The sequence below is a fragment of the Rhinopithecus roxellana genome, chromosome 4 (genome assembly GCF_007565055.1).
Source record: "Rhinopithecus roxellana isolate Shanxi Qingling chromosome 4, ASM756505v1, whole genome shotgun sequence".
Lineage (NCBI taxonomy): Eukaryota > Metazoa > Chordata > Mammalia > Primates > Cercopithecidae > Rhinopithecus > Rhinopithecus roxellana.
The window spans coordinates 167,240,861-167,265,978 of record NC_044552.1 but is presented as its reverse complement, the minus strand read 5'-3'; the positions used below and the strand labels follow the sequence as shown (position 1 = coordinate 167,265,978).

General features: G+C 36.5%; 1 long non-coding RNA gene across 1 annotated transcript; it reads right to left on the bottom strand.

The window, feature by feature from the left end:
- Positions 1-7,325: 7,325 nt before the first annotated feature.
- LOC115896862 lies at positions 7,326-9,850 on the bottom strand. Its single transcript, XR_004056766.1, has 3 exons — positions 9,801-9,850; positions 8,436-8,535; positions 7,326-7,379 (listed from the first exon to the last, which is right to left on the bottom strand). It is a non-coding gene; the product is annotated as an uncharacterized LOC115896862 (long non-coding RNA).
- Positions 9,851-25,118: the final 15,268 nt, after the last annotated feature.

The following is a 25,118-nucleotide window of genomic DNA, read 5'->3' as shown; positions in this document are numbered from 1 at the left end:
GTTTTAGGCTGCCAGGAATAATAATGCTACGGGTACCTTGGAAACTTAGTTAAATCCTAAGACTGACTGCAGGTGAAAATAAACACCTGATATGGAAACAGGCCAAAGATCCACTATGATCATTGTCATACTAAAAGGGCATATCTCTCAGGTGAGAATAACAGTCCATGGTTCATAGTTCTCTGTCCATGCTAGGAAATTGTCATACCAAATAGACAGTAAGATACATTAACACATTGACTTCTTTTTTTTTTTTTTTTTTTTTTTTTTTTTTTTTTTTTTTTTTTTTTTTTTGAGACAGAGTCTCGCTTCTGTCACCCAGACTGGAGTGCAGTGGCCAGATCTCAGCTCACTGCAAGCTCCGCCTCCCGGGTTCACGCCATTCTCCTGCCTCAGCCTCCCGAGTAGCTGGGACTACAGGCGCCGCCACCTCGCCCGGCTAGTTTTTTGTCTTTTTAGTAGAGACGGGGTTTCACCGTGTTAGCCAGGATGGTCTCGATCTCCTGACCTCGTGATCCGCCCGTCTCGGCCTCCCAAAGTGCTGGGATTACAGGCTTGAGCCACCGCGCCCGGCCAACACATTGACTTCTAAAAAAATCAACAGTGTACCCAACATCCAGTCAACGAAAAAATAATGCCAAATAACTGGTAAATTTCCCATACATTCAATAAACAATTTAAATATGCAAACATATTTAACCAGAATATAATATGAATTAAACGCTGGTAGACACAAAGAACGCATGACTGCACAATGACAGTACCTTAAACCATCCCACCTAGGCATCAAGTCTTGTCAACCCTGCCAGACTCACAAACCATCCAACATTCAAGGCAATCCTCAACACCTCTAATATCTATTCACCAATTATTTTAACACTTTCTACTATGAGTCAAGTACTGAACACAGATCTCTCTCTATATATGTATAACCTCATTTAATCTTCAGAGAGCTCCTTTTGCTTGATCGTGTCTTGTTACTTAGAACTCATGACTACATTTATTCACCTTTAATGCACGCCTCAGTCCTCTCTAGATTTCACATCTGTACTAATATTCATCCAACAGAAAGGCAGGCAGAGACCTAAGCATAGATGTGCCTGACCACAAGGTAGAGATGCTGAAATCCATGCCAGAAGACACCAAAATGCAGATGGCCCTGCTGTATGGAAATCCCTTTAAAGCATATACAATTATTCTATGTAGTCTATATAAAGTTCTGATGAGCCACTGTGGTGAGGGGAGGAGAGGGAGTAGAGGTGGCATTTGTGGGTGAATAAATACCTGAACTTGGTAATAGTAGTAGTAGTAGTACTGTTTATAATATGGTGTTTTGTATTTTTAGATTATATCTTGATGAATAAAAAGTTCTTAGGTTATCACAAAACAAAGCAATTTAGGTAACAGGTTTTCAACATTCTGATTTTTGTATTCTCGGGTGTCTAAATGTTATGTTGTGATGTTGCAAGGACGGTGGAAGATACTGATTGGATTATGGGGTTGACAAGGGTTATCTTCCGCCTCCAACTAAATACATATATACAACCAATCAAATATCTGAATAATAACTCTGGATACTAGACTACGAGATCTCCTCTGAGAAAACAGCTAGTAGTCCAACAGTGAAAGCATGGAGTAGTCCAACAGTGAAAGCATGGAGTTCTGAAGTAAAGTTGCTAACATGGGGGTGCAGAGAGCAGTTGACTGAGAGGAGATACATTATGGAGGCAAAGTCAGTGAGACATAGTTATGGGACTGGATGTGGAAGAAGAAAGAGAAAAGGATTCCTAAATTTGCATAGCTGGATAAATTGCTGACATTAATTGAGCTAGAGATTTGACGAAAGAAAGTCGGTATAATAAAAATACATATATTGAGTTTTATTTGACTCAATAAATGTACATGTACATGAAAATATCCACTGACAATACCAGTAAGATGAACTGGGCTGACACTCTGTGGAATATTGCTTTGTTCTGAAAGAGATAAAAGCATTTTCCTGCGAGGCATTGGCCTGAGACCCATGTGTCTTCAAAAGTACAGCCTAGGAATAATACATGGGGCCTCCTAACTTGCCAGCAGATAGACCAATACTCCTAATTAGGCAGTTTTAAAGAGAGTTGCTGCTAAGTCTTACTTATTTAAGTTCCATGTGTAATTGAGAGCCTATTTCTGTTTGCAGCAGTAACTTCCTGGCTTCCCTGCCAGTGGTCACGGCAAAGACAACCACAGATATGACAGCATTTCCCATTGTTTGCACATTATGCTATCACAGATAATGTGGAGGAATTTTGAAAGTCACAAATATGGTCTCATTTCATAAGAAGATGCCTTGCATGCAAGAAAAATTATGTGGATTTGTGGGGACTGATTACAGGGCAAGATGAAAATGAGTAGTACTAGCCACAAATCTTTATTATGGGATCCTAGATACCTCTTTTTAATGCCGTTAATGCCCATATTTAACACCTGATAACCAGAACTAATTTAACCAGTTAAAAATAATCTCCCTAATCTGGGAAGCCAAAAATGCAACTGCTGGTTTCATATTAGACAGAAGTGGTGGAGACAGTATGTGCTGCTTGAAGAACTAGTATATTTGATGCCAAAATGACAATGACTATTTGATCAATACAGTCATGGATTTAAGAAGGAAGGAGTAGTCAACAGTGCTCAATGCTATAGTTCTTCCTAAGAGGAGATTTAAAATATTTCACTTATATTTGAAAATTCTCCATGACCTTAACAAAAGTTGATCCAATACCATCACGAGGACTGAATTAGTTTACAACATAAAGTAAAAAATAAAAGCAGCTCTTTCTTTTATCTTCCTATATTAATCTGCTAGGGCTGCCATAACAAAATGCCACAGACTGAGTGACTTGAACAACATATATTCATTTCTCAGAGTCTGGATGCTGGGACTCCAAAGTCAAGATGCCAGCAGACTTGGTTTCTCCTGAGGCCTCTCTCCTTGACTTGCAGAAGGCCACCTTCTCACTGTGCCTTCACATGGCCTTTATTTCTCTAAATGAACTTCTCTAATGTCTCTTCCTCTTCTATAAGAACACCAGTCCTATTGGATTAGGGCCCATCCTTATGACCTTATTTAACCTTCATTACCTTTTCAAAGGCCCCATCTCCATACAGTCACATTGGGGGTTAGGGCTTCAACATATAAACTATGTGTGTGTGTCTGGAGGAGGGGAGAATAATTTTGTCAATAACAGTTCCTTTCCTTTCCTTTCCCTTCCTGAACAACTTAATCCAAAAGCCTCTCGTTAGGGTCAAGCAAGAAAGGCAACAGCCTAAGGATTGGGTGGGGCTAGACTACATTGGCCTAGTGTAGTGTGTCAGAGCCTCTGTGGGTGAGGATAGTGACCGGAAGACAGCTACAGTACACTAAGGGTGTGAAGAATACCGAGGTTCAGAGTGTCAAGGTCAAGAAAGGGAATGAGAACACCCATGTCAGAAGTTAGGGAAGATGGCTGATCATGGGTTTAGTGGTCCCAGGCAAAGACAAGAAGTGTTCTACCTAGCACGGAGGCCCAGCACAAGGTGTCAGGGTACAGGCAGAAGAAGGAAAGTATCCACTCAGGAAGGGTGACAGCAGCCAGCACAGGATAAAGGAGGTCAAGGTGAGGTAAGAAGGGGACCCTGCTAGCAGAGGGAGTGCCTTGCATGGGATCTCAGAGCCTTGTTGTGGTGAAAAGTACATGGTAGTGGCAGCCTGGCACAGGTTATCAGAGCGTGAGTGGTGTTCATATCCATTTTGTGTTGATATAACAGAATGCCACACACTGAGTAATTTATAAACAGTATAAGTTTATTTGGCTCATAGTTCTAAAGACTGGAAAGTCCAAGAGCATGGCACTGGCATCTGGGGAGGGCCTTCATGCTATGTCATCCCATAGAAGAAGGTGGAAGGGCAATAAAGGGCAACAGCGAAAGGAAGGAGACCAGACTCATCCTTCTCAGGAACCCGTTCTCATTATATCAGCATTAATTCATTCATGAAGGAAGACCTCTTATGACTTAATCACCTCGTAAACATCCCACCTCTCAACACTATTGCATTGGGGATTAAGTTTCCAGCACATAATCTTTGGGGAACACATCTATACCATAGCAGAAGGATATTCATGGGGTAAGATGGTCATGGCAGGAATGAGATCAGTTACATACAGGAAAATTCATCAAATAAGGAAAAATATTTAGAGTAATGGGAGCCTGTTTTTCACCGTCAGAGAAGGGAGTTACAAATCTAGAAATCGAAAAAATTAGAATGAACTCTGTGGTGTTAGACTGGAATTGGAAATTTCAGTGTGAATATATGATTTCCAGTATATATGGAGGAAGTTACAAATGTAGATGCAAGTGAGTGTGTGTGTGTGTGTGTGTGTGTGTTTGTGAACTTGCATGTATTCCCTAGTCCTGTCCATTGAGAGAGACTGGAAGCAGTGTTGCATTCATAGCCATGAGTGTAACCAGATTTTGCATACTAAAAATCATTTTCCTTTTAAAAGAACCAAGGTTCCTAGTAGAAATGTTTGATTCCAGGCATGGGACAAGAAAAGTAAGAGGTGAGTCTGAATCTTCTGTGATGCCATAAAATAAGTATCAAAGACACGTCAAGAGGACAAAGAAGCCAGCACAAAGGAGCTGGCCCTGGTCAAATCTTTGCCATTTTGAGTATCAGAATAAATAATAATAGTAAATGATTTTAATTTATTTAATCAAATAGAAAACCAGAGTTCATACAAATAGAAATAAAGAAATATGTAATGCTATGGTTTGGATCTGTGTCCCCGCCCAAATCTCAAGTCAAACTGTAAGCCCCAGTGTTGGAGGTAGGGCCTGGTGAGTCTAGGGGTGGTTTCTCATGGTTTAGCATCATTCCCCTTGCTATTGTAGCAAAACAATGCGATTTGGTTGTTTAAAAGTGTGCAGCAGCACCCCACTCTCTCTTAATCTTGCTCCAGACATGTAAGATGCACTTGCTTCCTCTTTGTCTTCTGTCATGATTGTAAGTGTCCTGAGGTCTCCCTAGAAGCTGAGCAGACACCAGCATCATGCTTCCTGTATAGCCTGTGGAACCATGAGCTAATTAAACCTTTTTTCTTTATAAATTACACAGATTCAGGTATTTCTTTATAGTAGTGCAAGAACAGACAAACACATGTAATTTAAAAATTTGGTAAGAAATGAGATATTTACATAGATTTAAATTACCACCCCATGAAATATTTACTAATTGCAAAGGGACCAAGAGTAATTTACAGTGGAAAAGCCTGAAAGGTAGCATCTTAATTAAGTGATCATTGTGAGCACTCTTAATAAAGGGACAAATTAATGTCATAAGCCACCTGACAGGATGCAATGAGCAGAACACAATATTACTCCTGGGATTGTCTTACCTATGATGTGTAACTTGAATCTACTCATGAGAAAATGCCAAATAAATTTGCAAAACAATTTATAAAATATTTGACCTGTACTTTTCCAAGATGCCACTGTAAGGAAAGTCTGGGAAAGACTGAGGACTGGTTCCAGATTAAAGGAGGCTAACAAGACCTGTAACTGAATGTACTGCGTGATTCTGAACTGGATCCTCTTGCAATGAGGGACATTTGTGCGTGAAAATTAATTGGATCCTGAGAATTAGTTGTTAGTATTGCTTCAATGCTAATGTCCTGATTCTGATAATTGCATGTGGTCCAGTAGGAAAATGTCTTTGCTAGAGGAAAAACACACTAAAAGATTCAGACTTGAGGGGGTAACAGGTCGGCAATTTAAACTGGTTCGTGAAAACGTTTTCTACACTGTGTTTACAAAAAGTTTTGAAGTTTGAGGTTGTTGAAAAAACCTGAAGAAAAAAAAAGACAGGAAATATATAATGTACCTGTATAGAAAGCAGACAAATGTGGAGAAAAGCAGGCCAACGATTTACTGAAAAAGGGCATGAAGAAACTTCCAGGGATGATGGAAATGCTTTATATCTTGAACGGAGTAGTGGTTATTTAAATCTATAAATTAGTCAAATTCCATCAAACTGTATACTTAAGATCTATGCACCATGCTGCATTACACCTTAATGAAGTTAACAACCATACAAAAATGAGGCAGCAAGTTCAGGCAATTCATCCAAACTGCTTGGTTTAGAAAAAGAAAAGAGAAATAAAGTATAGCTAGAGGCAGATCCAGAGTCAAAGAAAAAAGCTTTCCTTTTGTTTCTCTTTTGTTTTCCTTTTGTTTTTCTTTTGTCTCTGGATGTGTCTCTGGAACATGTGACTGTATCATATGAATCATCTGAGCACAATGAAGGAGAAAGCCAGTGCAGAAAGAGAGGCTGGAACTAAGGAGAGAAAGAAGATCCAAGACAGAAAGAGGGCAGATGGCAGATCAGAGTCATGGAGCAGGCAAAGTAGGATTTGGTTGGAAGTGCACCTCACTCTTGGGGCCAAATGAAAGAGGCTTTAGGATATGGTGGCTATAGGTAGCTGAGAATCTTCTCATTGAATATCCCTAATTATTTGTGAAGTAAGATTGGGGTTATCTTTTGAATACGAAGAGTTAAAAATGCCTAAGGGAGTTTCAAAAGGTGGAGCAAGCTTGAACTTGGAATACAGGAACCAGGATAAGGATCTGGCTAGGTATTCTCATAATGTAATGGGAATAGTGTGTCTTTCCTCATTAATCTAGACTTCAGCAAGAAGAAAAGGTAATTTCCTTAAATCTGTCCTTAGTCTGATTATGCAGCTTCAATCATCTTAATTCCTTAAATCCACGTTACAGAATAGCAATTTGTTCAAATAAAAAGGCTCTGAAGGATATAAAGCAACAGGCCTAAAAGAAATGCATCATGTCCTGACCCACTCAGCAACCTGCTCAATTTTACATGATTCATCTCTGAATGAACATGATGATGATATACTTTGTGTTCTCTTAGCCTAACAGTGTGAAGAGGTTGAGCAGGTGTAGAAATTACTCCTGAAAGGGCTAAGGGAGATAACTTTTGTAATGGTTTATAGACTGTTTATATGCTTTTCTAGCTGGGGACAATTTTTTTCTTTCAAAGCATTATTTTTGGTAACCAATTTACCAGGATGCTGTATATCCCATAGACTTTCACTAACAGATTTACTAGTTTAATCAGGTTTCAAAGTTCAAAAACTACTATATTAAATAGCGAATCAGAATATTAACAGAGAACTCAGGTTTTTCCAAGGCTATATCCTCTATCAAAAAAGGAATTGGGCAGCCTAAGTTTTTAGCCTTCCTCCGAGTGGCTCTCACCTCCTGAGAGGGTATGATATTCTCATTGTTCTTCTGGAACTTGGCTCAAATCCACTGGGTCTTTTGCTCAAGTAGCTCCCCTCCTGTAACAGCCAATAGTATCAGCTAAATGGCTTGAGGATTCCATTTTGACCAAAATTTTGAATATCCTATGCAACTAGCATAGATTTATGATAATTCTAAACAAAATGATTGCTCCCTTTCTGAAACTGAACTGTAACAGTATTATTCAAAAAATGTATTTCCCCAATAGAAACAAACAAACAAACCTGGTGAGTTTATTTAATTTCATTACTGTTATGAAGGAAATAATAAGAAGCCAGTGCTTTGTTTCTGATGTGTATTCAAGCAGCCTACTCAGTGATATCAGTGGAAAAGATGTTTATTAAAGTTGCATTAACAGCTAATTTAAGTAAGGAGAATTGAGTCCTTTGCTTTAAATACAAATGTCCCCGTAGGTGCAATTTATGAAATTGTTTTACTTCTGGGTTTTTTCATTTTTGTTGCATGATTTGGTTAAGTTGGAGAACATCAGGCAATCACTTTTTTATAGCCAGCTTGGAAACCAAACATTCTTGTTCTAATCTTTGAAAACACATGGAATTGAGAAAAACAGGTTTTTTTCAATATCATTGGATCCAAAATCCCATAGTGATATTCATCCTACAACCTTCAAACCATATGTGTCTCACAGAATATTTCATGCTGCTCTCTGCTAAGTCACATTATGGAGTCAGACAACTTCCTTTGGATTGTGATATAACAGTTGACCTGGAAAATGGGAGATTTAAAACAGTCCTCTCAACAGACACAGATGGACTCACACTAAGGCGAGTGGGAGGAATTCATGAAGCCAGCTGTCTGGAAATGAATGACTGACTCTCCTTGACTGATCTCTCCTTCAACCTAAAATAATACTCCTCAGATCATAACCTTTATAAGGCTGTTTTGATAAGTTTACTTTTAAGTTTTACCATAAAAACTGTAACTATACATGAGAGTAATTAGGCTGAATTCACCAGTGATGTCTCAGGACCCCGATGATGGAGGGAAAACTGATCTTCAGCTATTTAGGAGAGGCAATGTGTTATAATAAAGAGAGCACAGGATTTACAGCCAGCCAGGGGTTCCATTCTCACCTTCACCACTTACAAGCTCTAATATCTCAGGTCACTCATTTGTTCTATAAGGTCAATGTGCCTGGTACAGAGATGCTGTTGAGAATCAGTGACATAATACCTACAAAACAATTAGAATGTTGGCAGTGGCCAGTAATTGGCAGTTATTATTCATTTATAACAGGCTTGATTCATCTTGTTATCACTTGGTACATGTTGTTGTGCCTTAGATACACAATAAATGAAAGATTAAATTGTTGATTTTTAATGAGTTCCTGTTAACCAACTAAATCAAGTAATTTCATATTGAAAGCATTTTACAGGTAAATCTATATGTTAAAAATAAATATTTTAACCGGATTCACTCACAAAAAAAGCTGACAGAACTGAAACATTCCAAATACACTGCTACTAGTTGTTCTGATATCCCAATGCAATTCCAACCATATTAAAAGGGTGGAAAGTTATGGAGGATAATCCTCTTTTGATTTTTCACTGGCTTATATTGTGTTTAAGAGAAGGAATCATGAAGTCATAATATTTTAAAGCTAGGGATAGGCCTTAGAAATCTCTAATTAACCCCTTCCTTTTATAGATGACTAAACTAAGGGCTAGGGAGACGTAGTGACTTGCACATGATCATATCAGCAGAACCAAGATTAGAAATCAGGTCACAGAAATCTCAATGCAATTTTCTTTATTCTACATCATCCTGAATAAATCAAACCTATGCTGTAGTGATATGCTTTTGTGCTTTAGAAGAGAACTCTGTGGTGAGTTCTTATGGCACAAAAGGCATCTTAGATCAATGTAACACAAAGTGAGACAGGAATCATACCTCATTCAGTCAACAGTTTTTAGGGGACTGATAAATTTAACATCACCTTTGTTCAGCTCCTTGGCATAGAGTCTGTAAATTATTCTAACATAAAATCTGGAGTCTTACAAATAATTGGTATTAAACACATGTTGTTTTTTTCCAAGGTAATGGTAAATGGTTCTCAAGAAAGAAATAAACTATTCTTCAAAGCAAGTTTTGCTTTTTGAGGTGGTATGGAAACATTCAAATGCATTCTTCTCCTTCAAAGGCAGAGTGAGTTAGCCTCAGAACACTTAATAAATGGATGCTCTTTGGAGGATACTCAACTGATTTGGGCCTAAGTTTGCTTCTCTGTTCATGTCATGACACTAATACTAGTTATACAGTTATTATATGAATTAGCTAATACATGTAAAGGACTTAGAATGATAGCATAAGAACTTAACAAATATTAACTGCTACTGTTATTGTTGTTTATTATCACTATTATTATTACCATCCTTTGTTAAAAACAGATGCTATTCACATTTAACAATATTAGATTTTATCCTTTTTCCTCCGTATACCTCATGAGTGTAGCTCTCTCATCTTAGGTCCTTCTATCATCTGGTTAAATGGTGCCATTAAATTTTTAATCATAGTCAACACCTATGCTTTTTGCTACTGGATTTCAAGGCTTCAAAAGAAAGTGACAATTAATAAACATTCATATTTACTTCAATAGAATCTTAATGCTTTGAGAGTCCTCTTACTCTTCTCTTCTTGTCATTTTCCAAGTCTGCTAAGCTCCCCTTCATTTGGAAATCAAAGTGAACATAAGAAAGAAAAATTTGTTAGATATTTTAATAAAATCAGAAATAAATTTAATGTAGGCTATTCCTAGGTATCTGTAGGAATATTATTTCAAACCGCTTTAAATGATGGCATATAACTCCTTGATTGGCTGTAAAAAAAATAATAGAAAGAATCAGAAAGATCTTTTTTGCATTCTCTATCACCTCAGACAGGGTCTCAAATAAATAGACCTCTATAAATATATATATATATATATATATATATATATTTTTTTTTTTTTTTTTTTTTTTTTTTTTGAGATGGAGTTTCGCTCTGTCGCCCAGGCTGGAGTGCAGTGGCCGGATCTCAGCTCACTGCAAGCTCCGCCTCCCGGGTTTATGCCATTCTCCTGCCTCAGCCTACCGAGTAGCTGGGACTACAGGTGCCCGCCACCTCGCCCGGCTAGTTTTCTGTATTTTTTAGTAGAGATGGGGTTTCACCGTGTTAGCCAGGATGGTCTCGATCTCCTGACCTCGTGATCCGCCCATCTCGGCCTCCCAAAGTGCTAGGATTACAGGCTTGAGCCACCGCGCCCGGCCTATAAATATTTTTGAATTAATAGATAAGAAATACCAAAATAACATGGCAAATTCAAGTGTCAGTCAAATTATTTGCAATTGTAGCATTTCTTCAGTACAGGGTTTTGTTTTCTTCTTTACACATCTTCATTGGTAACATCTGAATGGATGAGACTTACTTTCTTGCCAAGACTTGTAATGTGTATACCATTTGTCACTTTTAAGTGGACAATTAGTGGGTATTCATCATTCACATGCCTCAGTTGATTACACTGGAGGCAATGCTAAAGAAGGATTACCCTTCAATGTATTAACAACAGATTCAGGACACTGAAAAAACAATTCATTTCTCAAACACAGCACCTTCTTTCTCTTGATAAAGTATATTCTCCAAAGTTAGATCATTTTACAAAAAGCCTAAGGTCCTGACTATGATTACATTAAAGAACATGTGGTCACAGGACATATATTACCTATATTTTTAACTGTATATGCTCGTTTTATACTCAACTCTGCACTTTTATACCAAAACTGGAGTTAGTTGATCTGTTCAACAGGTATTGCCTAAATTAGATTGCTAGGCAAATATACTTAAAAAAAAAAAAAAAAAAAAAAAAAAAAAGCCTAGTGAGTACTGTAAGATTTCAGGGCAAATATTCTCATTCTGAGTATAAATTATATTTGATTTAGGATGGATATAAATTAGGTTTGATTCCAGAAATACCACCAAAAAATATCCCCTAATTTATAAATATGTTTTAGGTGTTAAAAATGGAATGAAAGTCATTTTTCAAAATTATAGATCTATAAAGTACATTGAATAAAGCCCATTTTAAAATAATATGTATACACTAATACTGACTTCTCTTCTTCCCCTGGGACACAGGAAAAGAAATTTTAGACTTTACCTGAAAGAAAATCATAGAATTTTCACTAACTCAAACTGAAAAAATAAGTCTCTTGGATCATTATTAAAAATGCTTAAAATCTATTGCCACAAAATACTTTCTCTGATAAACTCAGACCAATGTCTTCATTTTCTGTTTACCTTGAGGCATCTGCCTTAAGACAATTTCCTAATGTAGTTGGACTGCAAAGTCTTAGAGTCTACAAGCCTGAGAATCAGAAGCTCCAATGTCCAAGGGCAAGAGAAGATGAATGTCCCAGATCAAGAATAGAGAAAAAAAATCTTCCTTTCCTCTCCCTTTTGTTCTACCAGTGTCCTCGACAAATTGTATGATGCTCACACACATCAGAGAAGGGAGATCTTCTTTTCTCAGTCCACTGGTTCAAATGCTAATCTCTTCTGAAAACATCCTCCCAGACACACCCAGAAATAATCTTTTACCAGCTGTCTGGCCATATCTTAGACAAGTCTAGCTGACACATAAAATTAACCATCACACCTTTGAAGGGAAGGCCAAACGCTAAATGGAATCCAAGAACAGCCAAACGAAGAAGGAGTCAGCTATGATACATTATTCGCCCTTAATAACAAGCTCTCACTAACTTCATGGACTTCTCAAAGTTTCATAGTAACAATTAGCAATTGATAGTACCAACCCAGAAACTTTTGTCATACTTCATGACTACATTTCTAGAATCCCCTGAGAATCACAGATCAAATTTAAGAGAGTCAGTTCAGTATCATAGCATGAGGAATCCCAGGAGCAAATATTGTTCACCAATTAAATAACAGAAGGAAGACATCATCTTACTGTCTCTATCAGACGTTTTCAGAAAATCCATATGATTTTCAGGAAATCAAAAATAAAAGCAAACATAATCAGAGTTAAATATGTCACATCTAAATAAAACTGATCCTTGAAACTGATCTAGAGCTGTTTCTTGATTCTAAAAACAATAGCATGACTGCTACTTGTCATGAAGTAGGGAGAGATGTTTTTATTCCAAATAAGGCAGGGAACAAACACATGCTACCTTTTAAAAAGGTCAACAAAAGGCACAGATGAAATAATCACATTACAAATACCCATAATAAATAATAAAAATGTACATTTCTTGGAATTAATAATTAAAGTAAAGGGAAATTTCTCTATTGACAACATATAACTTATGTGAGACATAAGGCTCTTTTGATAGCAAGCTGGTCATGATTCACAAACCTCTGCACTGACTATGGGTACTACTCTCTGTTACCAGGCACTCAGCTCAGAAAAAATGCTGGCTGATGTGCACCTGTGAAATTGAGTTGCACCCAATTCAACCTCTCTGGACAGAATCAAACACTGAGAACGATAAGAAAGTTATGTGAATTTGTAAGAGATACACGTATGCTGTTGAAGTCTAATAGAAATATTTTAACCACTGGCCTGAATCCAATCTGCACAGTAATTTAATAGACTATCAACCACGAATGCAATCCATAAGGCAAGTGAATGGGTATGAAATGCAATAGGCAATTTTCTCGGAAAGGGATTGGTAGAATCAAACTAATCTATGTGAAAAAGGAAGCTGCCTGGCAATATCACATAGTCAGAATTTTGAATAAGAAAGTGTAACCAATCATATCCTTATAATGTATTGCTTTGAAAAAAATTTTGATCAACACCATAGAACCTAATAAATCTGGAAAAATATATTATTCTTAGTCATCAAGAATTTCTCTTTCCTTCCAGAATATTTTATTTCATTAAATGTATAGAAATTCCACTGAAACAGAACTTGGAACCAGTATTTTCTAAGAAACGTGCAAGCATACACGTGTAAATGATTTTTTCCTTTCAAAGCAATTTACTGCAACTTGTGTCATTTAGATACTATTTTTAAATGACACCCTCAGAAAATATTTTCCAAGTTACTTAAGGAGCCATGCAAGGAAATTAATCTTATGACTTTATCATCATAATTGAGAGAACATAAATTCAGAAATTCTTAAATTCAGAAATTCTAACTCTACTAAATAGAAACACATAGACTAGGTATAAAAGTATTTTGTAAGAGAAAAATATGAAAAATCTTTTGTAGGAGAAAGCCATAGGCTTTTCTTCATAGAAAGATTTCACAACTACACTAAATTGCATTATTTCAATGACCTGGAATTGTCTAAAGAGACAAGTAAACTTCATGGTCTGAATGTCCTTTTTAGCAGAGGATTAGATTCTTTTCTATCATATATTTATTGTGTCATATATGTAGAACATAACACAAATATTATGCATCAGTTCACGGGTTAAATGCACTATTCTCTGCCAACCATATGATGTCATGCATATAAATACTCGCTAGTGTAGTTTCCCTCCAAGGATACTCAGAAATTTTTTTCATGTGAAGTAGAATAATGAAGAGAGTTTGGTTATAAAAGAAAGCTATTTTTTGCATTAAAGACTAGACCACTAAGAAGACTAAATAAATTTGAAAATAACTCAAAAAATCCAATACCATATTTTATTCACTTATTGAAGCAACAAACAGGTATTGATAAATTATGTTGCAGTATTCTAAGCATTGGCATGCAGAAATTAATAAAAGAGACAATGGCCTCTGTCCTCATAGAGCCTGCATTATTATGTGGAAGACAAATATTAAACTAAGTTCCACAAATAAATATATAATTAAATGTTCTGATAAGGTCTATGATATAAAAATGTAAAGTACTTTGACACAGAAAAGGAGAAGATTAAATTTATATTGAAAAATTAAATACTGAATGTGAGTTTTGCAAAACTATTAGGATTTTCCAAGTGGATATCCACTTCAGCAGAGAAAGCAGCATAAACAAAGGTCTGCAGCATGGGAAAGATCTTGACACTTTCAAGGCATTAAAAGGTAGGCAGTGAGGCAAATCATCATTAGTGATGAAGAGTACGTAGGACATGTGAGGCTGGAGAAATGGGTGAGGGCCAGGTCATACAGGGGTTGGGAGGACATTGCTTAAAATAAAATCTTTAGACAAATTAAATTTAGCATAATTTATTTGAGGAGAGAATGATTAAAATTAATTGGGCAGCACTCAGAACCAAAAAAGGTTCAGAATACTCTGCCCAGCAATGTAGGAAGCAAGATTTTTATAGGCCAGATACAGAAGCAAAGTAAGGAAACCACTTGATTGGTTACAGCTAGACATCTGCCTTACTTGGGCTTCATATGAGTAGGTATCCACCTTACTTGGACATAGTGCGATGAGGCACCACCTGTCTTACTTGGATAGGATGGGATGTGACACCTCTCTTACTTAGGCATGGTGTGATAAGGCACCTGCTTGACTTGGGTATGGTGTGATGAGTTGGTTGCTTGTAACTGGCTGAACCTCAACTACTTATGACTGCCTGAAACTCCACTGTTGGTTATACTTCTAAATTAGATTTTGGCTTGTTTAAATACTAAGTTAGCTTGCAGTTTGCTACATAGCAACTCAAGGTACAGAGGCAATCTCAAGCTAAACTGAAGTTGATTTAACAACGTATTAACAGTGATGGCTCTTTTATCCTAAATGAAATTAGAAAATATTGAGGAAATTTAAATAAGGGAAGGACACAGTCAAACTTAATTCATAAAAAAAATTGCTGCAGCCCTGAGAGTAATGAGGGTGGAGATGATGGTGTGTGGCGTGAGGAGATGGACTACAGGAAGCCAAGAGTGGTTATGACACTATTGTACTTGGACTCTGGTGGTTTCAAAGGAGATAATGAGAAGCAGGCAGATTTAAAATGCATCTTGTGTGGCATTACAGTGTAAATTTAATGTCAGCAAATAAATTAATGTCAGTTGCTTTTTCCTGATTTCTGATCAAACTTGGTGATAACTTCATACAAAATAATTTAAATAAAACATTTAATTGTAATCATTTACAGAAAACAGAATAAGGCAGCTGCATTTATAAAACTAATCACATATTGACCTGTCATGAGAGCACACTAATCCATAGAATATCTTCTGATGAATACAGATTAATGTCAGTTTTCTATTGTTATTAGTTCCTACTAGGTGGGATTAATATCAGAATTTACCAATCCGTGGTGAATTGACTTTTATGTAGTTAATCTATGTAATTATGTAGTAATTTATGTAATCTAAAGGCTTAAGGAAATAGCAACAGAGAGAATATGCTTAGTCAGATAGAAGGTAAGTCAAAACAAATTATTTACTCATAAGCAAATATACATAAATATGACAAGGAAAATCATTAAACAAGATTTCCAACTTGTTCTAAAGTACTTGTCCCTGAATGTGACTAGAGATCTGGACACATAAAACTGAAAACAGTTATGTGCAAATACCCATATCAATAAAAGTTAAAAAGGTTTGAGTGATGTTAAACACAGCCCTCGGGGTAAGCTAATTAGTAAACTAGAGGGTCTTAAAACTCTCAAGTGCTGTCTTTGAACTGAAGAAGACACCTACTAATGAAGTCCCCAGTGGACTCAAAGTTTAAATCTGGTAGTATGAGTATTTCTGTATCTGAATTTCAACTATGTTGTTGCAGTAAAAGCAATATGAGATGTTACTCAATAAGGAAAAAGAGGGTAAAAATGTTCACAGTACCATGAGCTAAAAGCATTTCATTTTTAATTCCTTGTTTATATGGAATGCATATAAAACAGTCATGAGCAACTAAAATATCTTATAAACAGCGGGAGGAAAGGTTAAATTTGGGGTTATACTGCATTGGGTTGGACTTACAATAACTGGTAGAGGCAGGGTAGATATTTGAGGGAGAACATAACGAATTAAGTCTTTGACTCATTTACAAATTTAAAAAATATAGAAGTAAAATTTGCTCTTTTAAGAAGCCTGGTACACTACAAATATCAGCCTTTATCACCAAACAAGCTATTACTTCAAATAAAATATTTTAAAGCAGCATAATCAGAGCAGATATTTAATTTGAAAATCCATATGGATTATCTAATTGCCCTAATCTTGACAAGAGGAAAAGGATTGTTCCAATGGCTAACACTTTCTACTTATTACCAAGTATATGATTTATTACACTTCATAGAAAAGTCTTTTGCTATGAGAGTTGTGTTTTTAATAAGCAGCCCACTATGACGTGTTACAGTGTTTTCCTCTTTCAGCAGGAGACTCTAGAGACACTGAGTGGGTTTCAGAGACAAGAAAACTTTGCAAACATCACTATCCTGAACTGACTTTCCAAAAGGGTTGTGACACACAGGAGCACAGGCTTAACTTGCGGACAGCATGCCCTTTTCCTTCCCTGAAGACAGAAGGAAGATAGCATACCTCCATGTCTAAAGTTTGGAGAAACTAGAAATATATTAACAAGGCAGAAACAAATGAAAAGCAAAAAAATAACGTTTCCACCAATACTGAACAAGCTCAATTAAACTAGCTCAGTATGCTCAGCACAGCCTTATTGTACCCACACCTATCCCAGTCAGGAAGATGTCCATGACCCTCTTCCAAACGGATTCAGAAGTCTTCATGAAAACCTCACATCCTCCCCTCCACCACCCCTCCTTTTTTAACGTTTGTCTTTGTAAAGGCAGAGAAAAGAAGGGAGAAGAAAAGAAAGGGATGGAGGAAATAAAAGAAAATAACAAAACTTTCTTAGCCTGCTTGAGACCATCACCTCACTTTGGTACAGAACTCACAAGGACAACAGTGTAGAGCTGCTAAGAAAGGAAAAAGCCCAGGAGAGCAATGAGCGATCAGTTTTCAGTCAGGTAGGCTTCCGAGAGTTGGGAAACAGCAGTCATTACATATGTGTGCCTGCTGCTTGGTATACCTGCATCTTACATATTCATCTGGCCTCTATTCTTATCTTTTTGTCTTACCCAAAATAGAACTATCTTCGTGGGTTTATTTTTACTTTATTTGTAAACTCCCTGTAGTGTTGCACTGGCACTCAACATTTTATTGTTGCTGTTGTCATTTGGGATTTTAATATCCCTGATCTTGCTTATCAGTAGACATGTAGTAGTATAATTCAGGAGCAGAAAGTTCCTTCTGTCTCCTACTAACTAATATGTCTCCTGGCTAGTTATAACTTAAGTCTATAATTCTACCTGAAAATCAGAGCGTGATCTAGGTTCTAATGTTTTCATCTTTTGAAATGAAAATATCCCTAGCACCTTATGCTAAGCTATCCATCATTGACATTTCAATGTAAACTTGTAAAAGTGGATTGCAATCACTTTCTAACGCTTTGCCTGTGCCATTTATACTGCAGAGATGAGTTTCATGGAGGTAACCAGAGGGGTCATATATAAACCAGAGACACAGACCAGGGAGTGCAGGCATAAATAGTGACTCCAGTAAACAAGAATTTTGTGACGTGGGAACACACACCTACTCTGAGGGCAGGAAATGGTGGAGGGGGCAGAAGAATGGCAAACTTTATATGCTTTGCAATTTTGTCTCCAACTAGCCGTGGGTCCCACTGTATTTATTATTAAAACCTTCCTTTAACTTGTCTTGTTCTTTTCCATTATGACAGGTATTTCTTAAGGTCATAAGTTGGCTCTAACTGCAGATCTTTGATATTTTATCAGTGCTTAGAGAGTTGTTTAATCTTGGGCTGAAATGCAAACATTAATAAAAATAGTAGAATCATAGGGAAGAAAGAAGTTTTCAAACAACACTTTTTTCAGAATTGGTGGAATGGAGAAAAATGTCGACTAATGGTTCAAACACTGAAGGAGGATGAGGGGAAGAGAAGATAAACAAATGGGAGACAAGGGAAATAGCTGATGGGGTTGTATCAATCAAAAAGTAAGATAGTAAAAACAGTGTTTTGTTCTTGGATGAGAAATGATCCTCTAGCCAGGGTGCAGTTTAATGCAGTAGGGGGATACTAATACAGAGACAGACAGCAGAAAATGTAGAAACCAGAGGGACAAAGCTATTGGATTTGAGAAAGAAAACAAATTTATCTGTTTTCTCGAGTACGAGAAAGCTTTAGGATGTTCTAAAGGAAAGATGATGGGTAGAAAAAGAGAAGACAGGAAAAAAGCAGCCTTTAAATGTGGCTTTAATCCTTTCCCTTCAAGAAAATGTTTAAAATCTTTCATTGATCTTGTTCTGAACAATTGCAGGTATTATGTTTGTTTGCTTGCTTTTGTTTTCTTCACATTCTCCAGGTCAGTTGCAAGAGTTAGTTTCAGACAGAGGCAAGGCTGCTGTTAATCTTAAAGCAGTCTATTTTACTTTTAGGAAAAGTAAAAATCTCATTTTCTTTCAGACAGGGTTGATTCTAATGGGAAAAGAAAAAATAGGATTGAAATATGTTTTGTTCTAGATGGTACTATATTGCAGTAGACAAATAAGATGTGAAAATAAAAGTTTGTCGGAAGAGGTATGAGGTAGATAGTCAGCAATTGTTAGTACCTATTACCCCAAAGTGAGGAAACTTTACTGCACAAACCACACATTCAGCCCAACATTACTCTGTTAGCCTATAGCATACTAAAAAAAAAATTTAAGTATCTTCTGAATGTATCTTTGTTTTCACTTATTATTTATCTAGCCCAAACCTATTGTACAGGTTTGTTTTTCCTTAATAATTCATTATCTATCCATCTTTATCCTTCAAAATGTAGGATATTTTCATTTCTCCTCTTTTCTCTTCATTTATTTCACTCTGTCTCATTCTCTTGAGCTCTGTCTCTCTCCTTTTCATTTATCTAGCTCTGCCTCATTCTCTTGAATGCCAGAGAGCTGGAAAGTACAAGTGTGGTTTTTTCCCTGCAAAGACTTTAAATCTAAACCCTTTTCAGCCTCAAGATAAACCACTCTCCTCAAAGTCATCCAAATCACTCTTTCCATTAGTAAATATCTCCGGGTCACCCATGAATGAAAACTGATTACTCTTTGCCAGTGTTCCAGGGAATCCCCAACCTTCAGTTCTCGAACAGCACATTCTTCTCCTCCCTTCAGTCCTCATCTATAATCATTTGTGAGTGAATTTATTACTTCAGGCTTCTTCTTGTTTTGAACTCTTACCATTTTCTTTCACATGTTGCCTAGCTTTTTTCCAAGATCCCCAAAGATCACTTTTTATTTTATTTATTTATTTATTTATTTTCACAATGGACCTCTCTCCTAGAAGGATGCCTCAACCCCTTCCCCAGATCACCTCACCAAGTCTTTATTGCCAGGTGATTTTCCCTTTCAACATTTACGTGGATGTTATTTTCACTTGCTCTCAGGAAAATGTTACCTTGACCTTTAGAGTGAAGTGTAAGGTGTATGTGAATGTGAGGTTTTTACAGGTTACACATCACCTTAGGACAATTCTGGGAGAGTGTTTTGAAAACATCGGAGAGTGAACTGTAAGAAGAAGAATATACTAGAAAATTACCACAAATCCAACAAAGGAAAAGGCTTACTTACACATTCAGGCAAATGAAGAAAAACATGCAGCTAAGAGAAACAAAGAAATTGATATAGGAAGGAAATGAATATATGTCAGGAAAAAGAGAGAAAACAGAAGAGAGAGAAAGGAAGAGAGAGAGAGAGAGAGAGAGAGAGAGAGAGAGAGAGAGATGCAAAGTTAAATAGACTTTTTTAGGAAAGTAGATTGTTAGAAAAGGGATAGAAACTATTGTTGAGGACCCTAAATAAAAAGATTCATATGAACCAAATACATTCTTCCAATGTCAATGTATTTTTATTTAATCTGTTTTTGATTGTTCTCCCTTATTCATAAATTATTTAGGGGTATAATATTATTTTATTATTTACCAGTAGCCATTGTGGTAATTCATTGCTTCAAATAAACTATTTTATACATTGATTAAAATATTCTGGTACAATAAATAATGAAATAGGTAATATTTATTGCAGAAAAACTCTGTGCTAGGCACTGCACTAAGCAATTTACCTACCTTTTTTCATCTTATCCTTACAACATCCCTATGAAACAGATACTAGCATTTTTATTCAACAACTGAGTCAACTGAAACTCAGAGAAGTTGAGTAATTTATCCAAGATAAAACAGCAATTAAGGAGAGAAGTGGGATTCAAACCCATACATATCTAGCACCAAAGTCCATCCTCCTCACTACATGCTACTATAGGCTATCAACTGAGTTCTATTAGCTGGTATTAACATAATTTTGTGTAGCAAACCATTATGCTCAGGTTTAAATGGATATTGCAAGATAAATATTTCAATTCACATTACCTCATTTAAAAAATGGCTAAAGATATATGTATGTTGCATAAATAACACAAACTTCAAACTTACTAAAATATATACATATATGTATACATTTAAAAATATATATTTTTTTTACATATTATAATAGAACCTTGCTTATCAGGTTTTAGCCAGTGACCTAGCAAGGCTCTTTTTGATTTAGGTCCTATGTTTTCTGTCATTTATGTAAAATTAAACTTATCTAATTTAAACTGCACAATTGAATGAGTTTTGACCTATGTATACACGCATGTAACTACCACCAAATTCAGCATTTTTATCACTGACATTTTCCTCATGTTCCTTTATCATCAATTCTCACCCTACTCTGGCTCACTGATGTGCTTTCCATCACTATATCTTTGCCTTTTCTATGGCTCACTACATGCCATTACAAGCTATTGACTAAGTTTCATTAGTTAAGTTTTATAGCTATGGCTTTTCAGCCATACTGTATGATTGACAGAAATATAAATTTACACAAATGAATCATATAGTATGTAGCCTTCTGTGACTGTGTCATTCTTGTAGATCCACATTTTTACCTAGTATTACTTCTCTTCAAATATGAATTAACTTTCTTTAGTCATTGTTCTTTGTCATTGGGATCTAATGGCAATATATTCTCTACCCTTTTTAATCTGAATTTATTATTCCATTTTTATTTGGAATGATAGCTTCACTGGATATAGGTTGATTTTATTTTCCTTCTGCATTTTAAATATGCTTTTCTAATATCTTTGGGCTTTCATAATCTGATGAGAAGTCAAGCATGAAATCTTACCTTTTTCCCTAATAACTAATGTGTTATTTTTCTCTAGGTGCTCTCAAGATTTTCTACTTATTTTGGCTTTTAGCATTTTTTTTTTTTCAGACAGAGTCACACTCTGTCACCCAGGCTGGAGTGCAGTGGTGCAATCTCGGCTCACTGCAACCTCTGCCTTCCAGGTTCAAGTGATTCTCTTGCCTCAGCCTCCTGAGTAGCTGGGACTATAGACTTGCACCACCACGCCCAGCTAACTTTCGTATTTTTAGTACAGGTGGAGTTTTGCCATGTTGGCCACACTGGTAGCGAACTCCTGGCCTCAAGTCATCTTCCCACCTCAGCTTCTAAAGTGCTGGGATTATAGGCATGGGCCACCATGCTTGGCTGCTTGTAGCAATTTGATGATGATTTGTCTGTGGGTTTATTTCTTGGTGTTTAACTTGCATGAAGTTCTTTGAACTTCTTGGATTTGTAGGTTAATGTTTTCCATCAAATTTGAACTGTCTTGCATCTTTTTTATTTTCTTTTATCTTGTCTCTCTTTTTAGGATTTAAATTATATGTATGTTGTACCATTTCATATGACCACTTCATATTTTCCCATAGATCTTAAGATTCACTTTATTTTTATTTATTCATTTTTCTGTTTCTTCTTTAAAATGTATAGTTTCTATTGACCTATCTTCAAGTTCACCAATTCTTTCATATGTCATCTGCAATCTGATGTTGAGACCATCAACTCATTTTTAAAATTTCATTGATTCTACTTTTCCACTCTAATGTATATGTTTTAGTTAATTATCATATTTCTCTGTCGCATCTGTTTGTTAATTAAGGTCATATTTTTATTTAGTACTTTGAAAATATTTTCTTTTAATTCTTTTAAAATAATTATATGCTTTGAAGGCTTGATCTGTCTAATCCAATATCTAGGTGTTTTTTAAGTTAGTTTATATTGACTGCTTTTATTTTTCTGGTTATTTCTCACATATAGTTATTTTTTGACACTGGATTTCTGTTGAAAACCAAGATTTTGCAGATAATATATTGTAGTGACTCAAAATTTTATTATGTTCTCCTAAGAATTATTCTCTTCTGTTTCAGTAGACAGTTAATTTGTGTGGAATCCAATTGCAAACTCTGTTGCCACCCCTTAGTCTTCCACTCTGCTTGCCCCACTCAACCACCCTCCAGATCTGGCAGTATGCAGCCACTCATACAGATACTTTATTATAATAACTTCCCACTGGTGCATTTTTTCCTAGCTTTCTGTGGATCACGCCATGCTTGACAAATTTGTCAGTGAGCCGAAGATTTAAGCAGATATGGGGCTTATGCTTCCTGTTTTCCCTTGCTTCCAGGGGATCTCTTAATTTTCAATTGCTCTGTTGACTTGGGCTGTGTACTCTGACACTTCAAACTTTCTGCTGACTGAACTGGGCATGGTTCAGGAATACAGCCAGTTATGAAAATTATCAAATTCAAAGATCTAATTCTGTGACACCCCACATTTCAAGGGTATATCTATCTCTGGTCTCTGGCTGATTTCCCATCATGCCTCCTGAGGGCTCCCCTATACATAAGTTATTTAGCTTTCAGACAAATATTTGGACAGTTTATGTAGAATTTGGGTCTCCTTGCTTCTCATACTGCTCAGGATTTCTCCTATACATTTTTAGCTGCTTTTCCAGTCTTGAGCTTTGATCTCTGGCACATTTAGCTTGTGGCCAATTTAGACAGTTTTGCCCTGGGGGAGGATGACACACTCAAGTCATGAAGCAACAGACTCAAATTTCTAACCCATTCCAGTTGTAGTTTTATGATTTTAACTGTCTTCTAGCTTCTAGAGTTTTTTAAAATGCTTTCCAGTGTCTCCATATAGTTGTTTGTTTATTTTAAATATTATTCAGTGTTATAGCTCTTAACTAGTGGATGTTCACATGACAATTTCACTCCCTTCCTTTCTGAGGTTCTACAATCATGCCTAGTAAAACCAAATCTGACAAGTCTTTCAAAATATTGATTTTAATTATTTGTGATATGCCTTGATTTTGGTTAAAATATATTTTATCACATAAATCATCCTTACCATGTTCATCTTTCTTTGTATGACTATTATATGTCTTGGGTGTGATATCTTTTTTTTTTTTTTTTGAGATGGAGTCTCGCTCTGTTGCCCAGGCTGGAGTGCAGTGGCCAGATGTCAGCTCACTGAAAGCTCTGCCTCCCAGGTTTATGCCATTCTCCTGCCTCAGCCTCCCGAGTAGCTGGGACTATAGGCGCCCGCCACCTCGCCTGGCTAGTTTTTTGTATTTTTTAGTAGAGACGGGGTTTCACCGGGTTAACCAGGATGGTCTCGATCTCCTGACCTCGTGATCTGCCCGTCTCGGCCTCCCAAAGTGCTGGGATTACAGGCTTGAGCCACCACGCCCGGCCGGGTGTGATATCTTTTTTATAAATTTTGTCACTAACACATTCTCTTCTAAATGTAAAATCATAAAAATGACAATGTACCTGAAACAACCAATCACTGAAAATTTGTGTCTTGGATATCCTGTGTCAATATGCAACCAATGGTCCTGTACTAACCAAACTAAATGGGGGAGTAAAGTAAGGTACCTTACATCAATATAACAGAAGTGTTAATCATAAGGAAGCCAAACTCTGTAAAATGTTTAAAGACACTTATTCTGAGCCAACGGTGGGGGCCATGGCCCATGACACAGCCTCAAGAGATCCTGAGAACATGTGCCCAAGGTGGTTGGGTGACATCTTGGTTTTATACATTTTAGGGAAACATAAAACATCAATCAATACATGTGAAGTACACATGGGTTTGGACCAGAAAGGTGGGACATCTTTAAGCAGGTAGAGGGGAGTAATTTCAGGCCATAGGCAGATTCAGAGATTTCCTAATTACCAGTTGGTTAAAAGAGTTGAGTTTTGCCTAAAGTTGAAGTTAGCAGAGAGAAATCCTTGAGGTGAAGATAAAGGGAGTTGTGCAAGCCAAGGTTCTTGTTATATAGAAGACACTTCTGGGTGGCAGGATTCAAAGAGAACAGATAGTAAATGTATCTTATCAGACCTTAGAAGGTACCAGGCTCTTAGCTAATTTCTTCAGGATTGGGATTCTTTACATATGCAAAGAGCCATTTCAAAATATGGCAAAGAACTATATTTTAAGTAAAATATTCTGATTTTCTTCTTTATCTGTCATGTGATGTTATACTAGAGTCAGGTTGGAATTTGGCATCTTACTGCTACAAAGAATCTCGTTTGTCAGTCTTAAAATCTCTGTTTTAATGTTAATGTGGGTCAGTTGTGTCTAAACTTTGAATGAGAGAGGGTATAATGAGGCATGTCTGATTCCTGCTTCCCTTCATGGCCTGAACTTGTGTTTCAGGTTTCTTGGGAATCCTCTTGGCCAAGGTAGGGGTCCATTTAGTCAGTTCAGGGGCTTAGAGTTTTATTTTTGGTTTATAAAGGATTAATGAGACAATCTTGATTAAGAAAATATTCTGGAGTTAGAGGGCCAAAGTACTTACCTATTGGCTCATGCAAGACTTTTTTCTATCTCTGATGTTATGAAAATGATCATTAGATCATACAGTCTCAGTGATAATACAGAGAAGGAATTGTATTT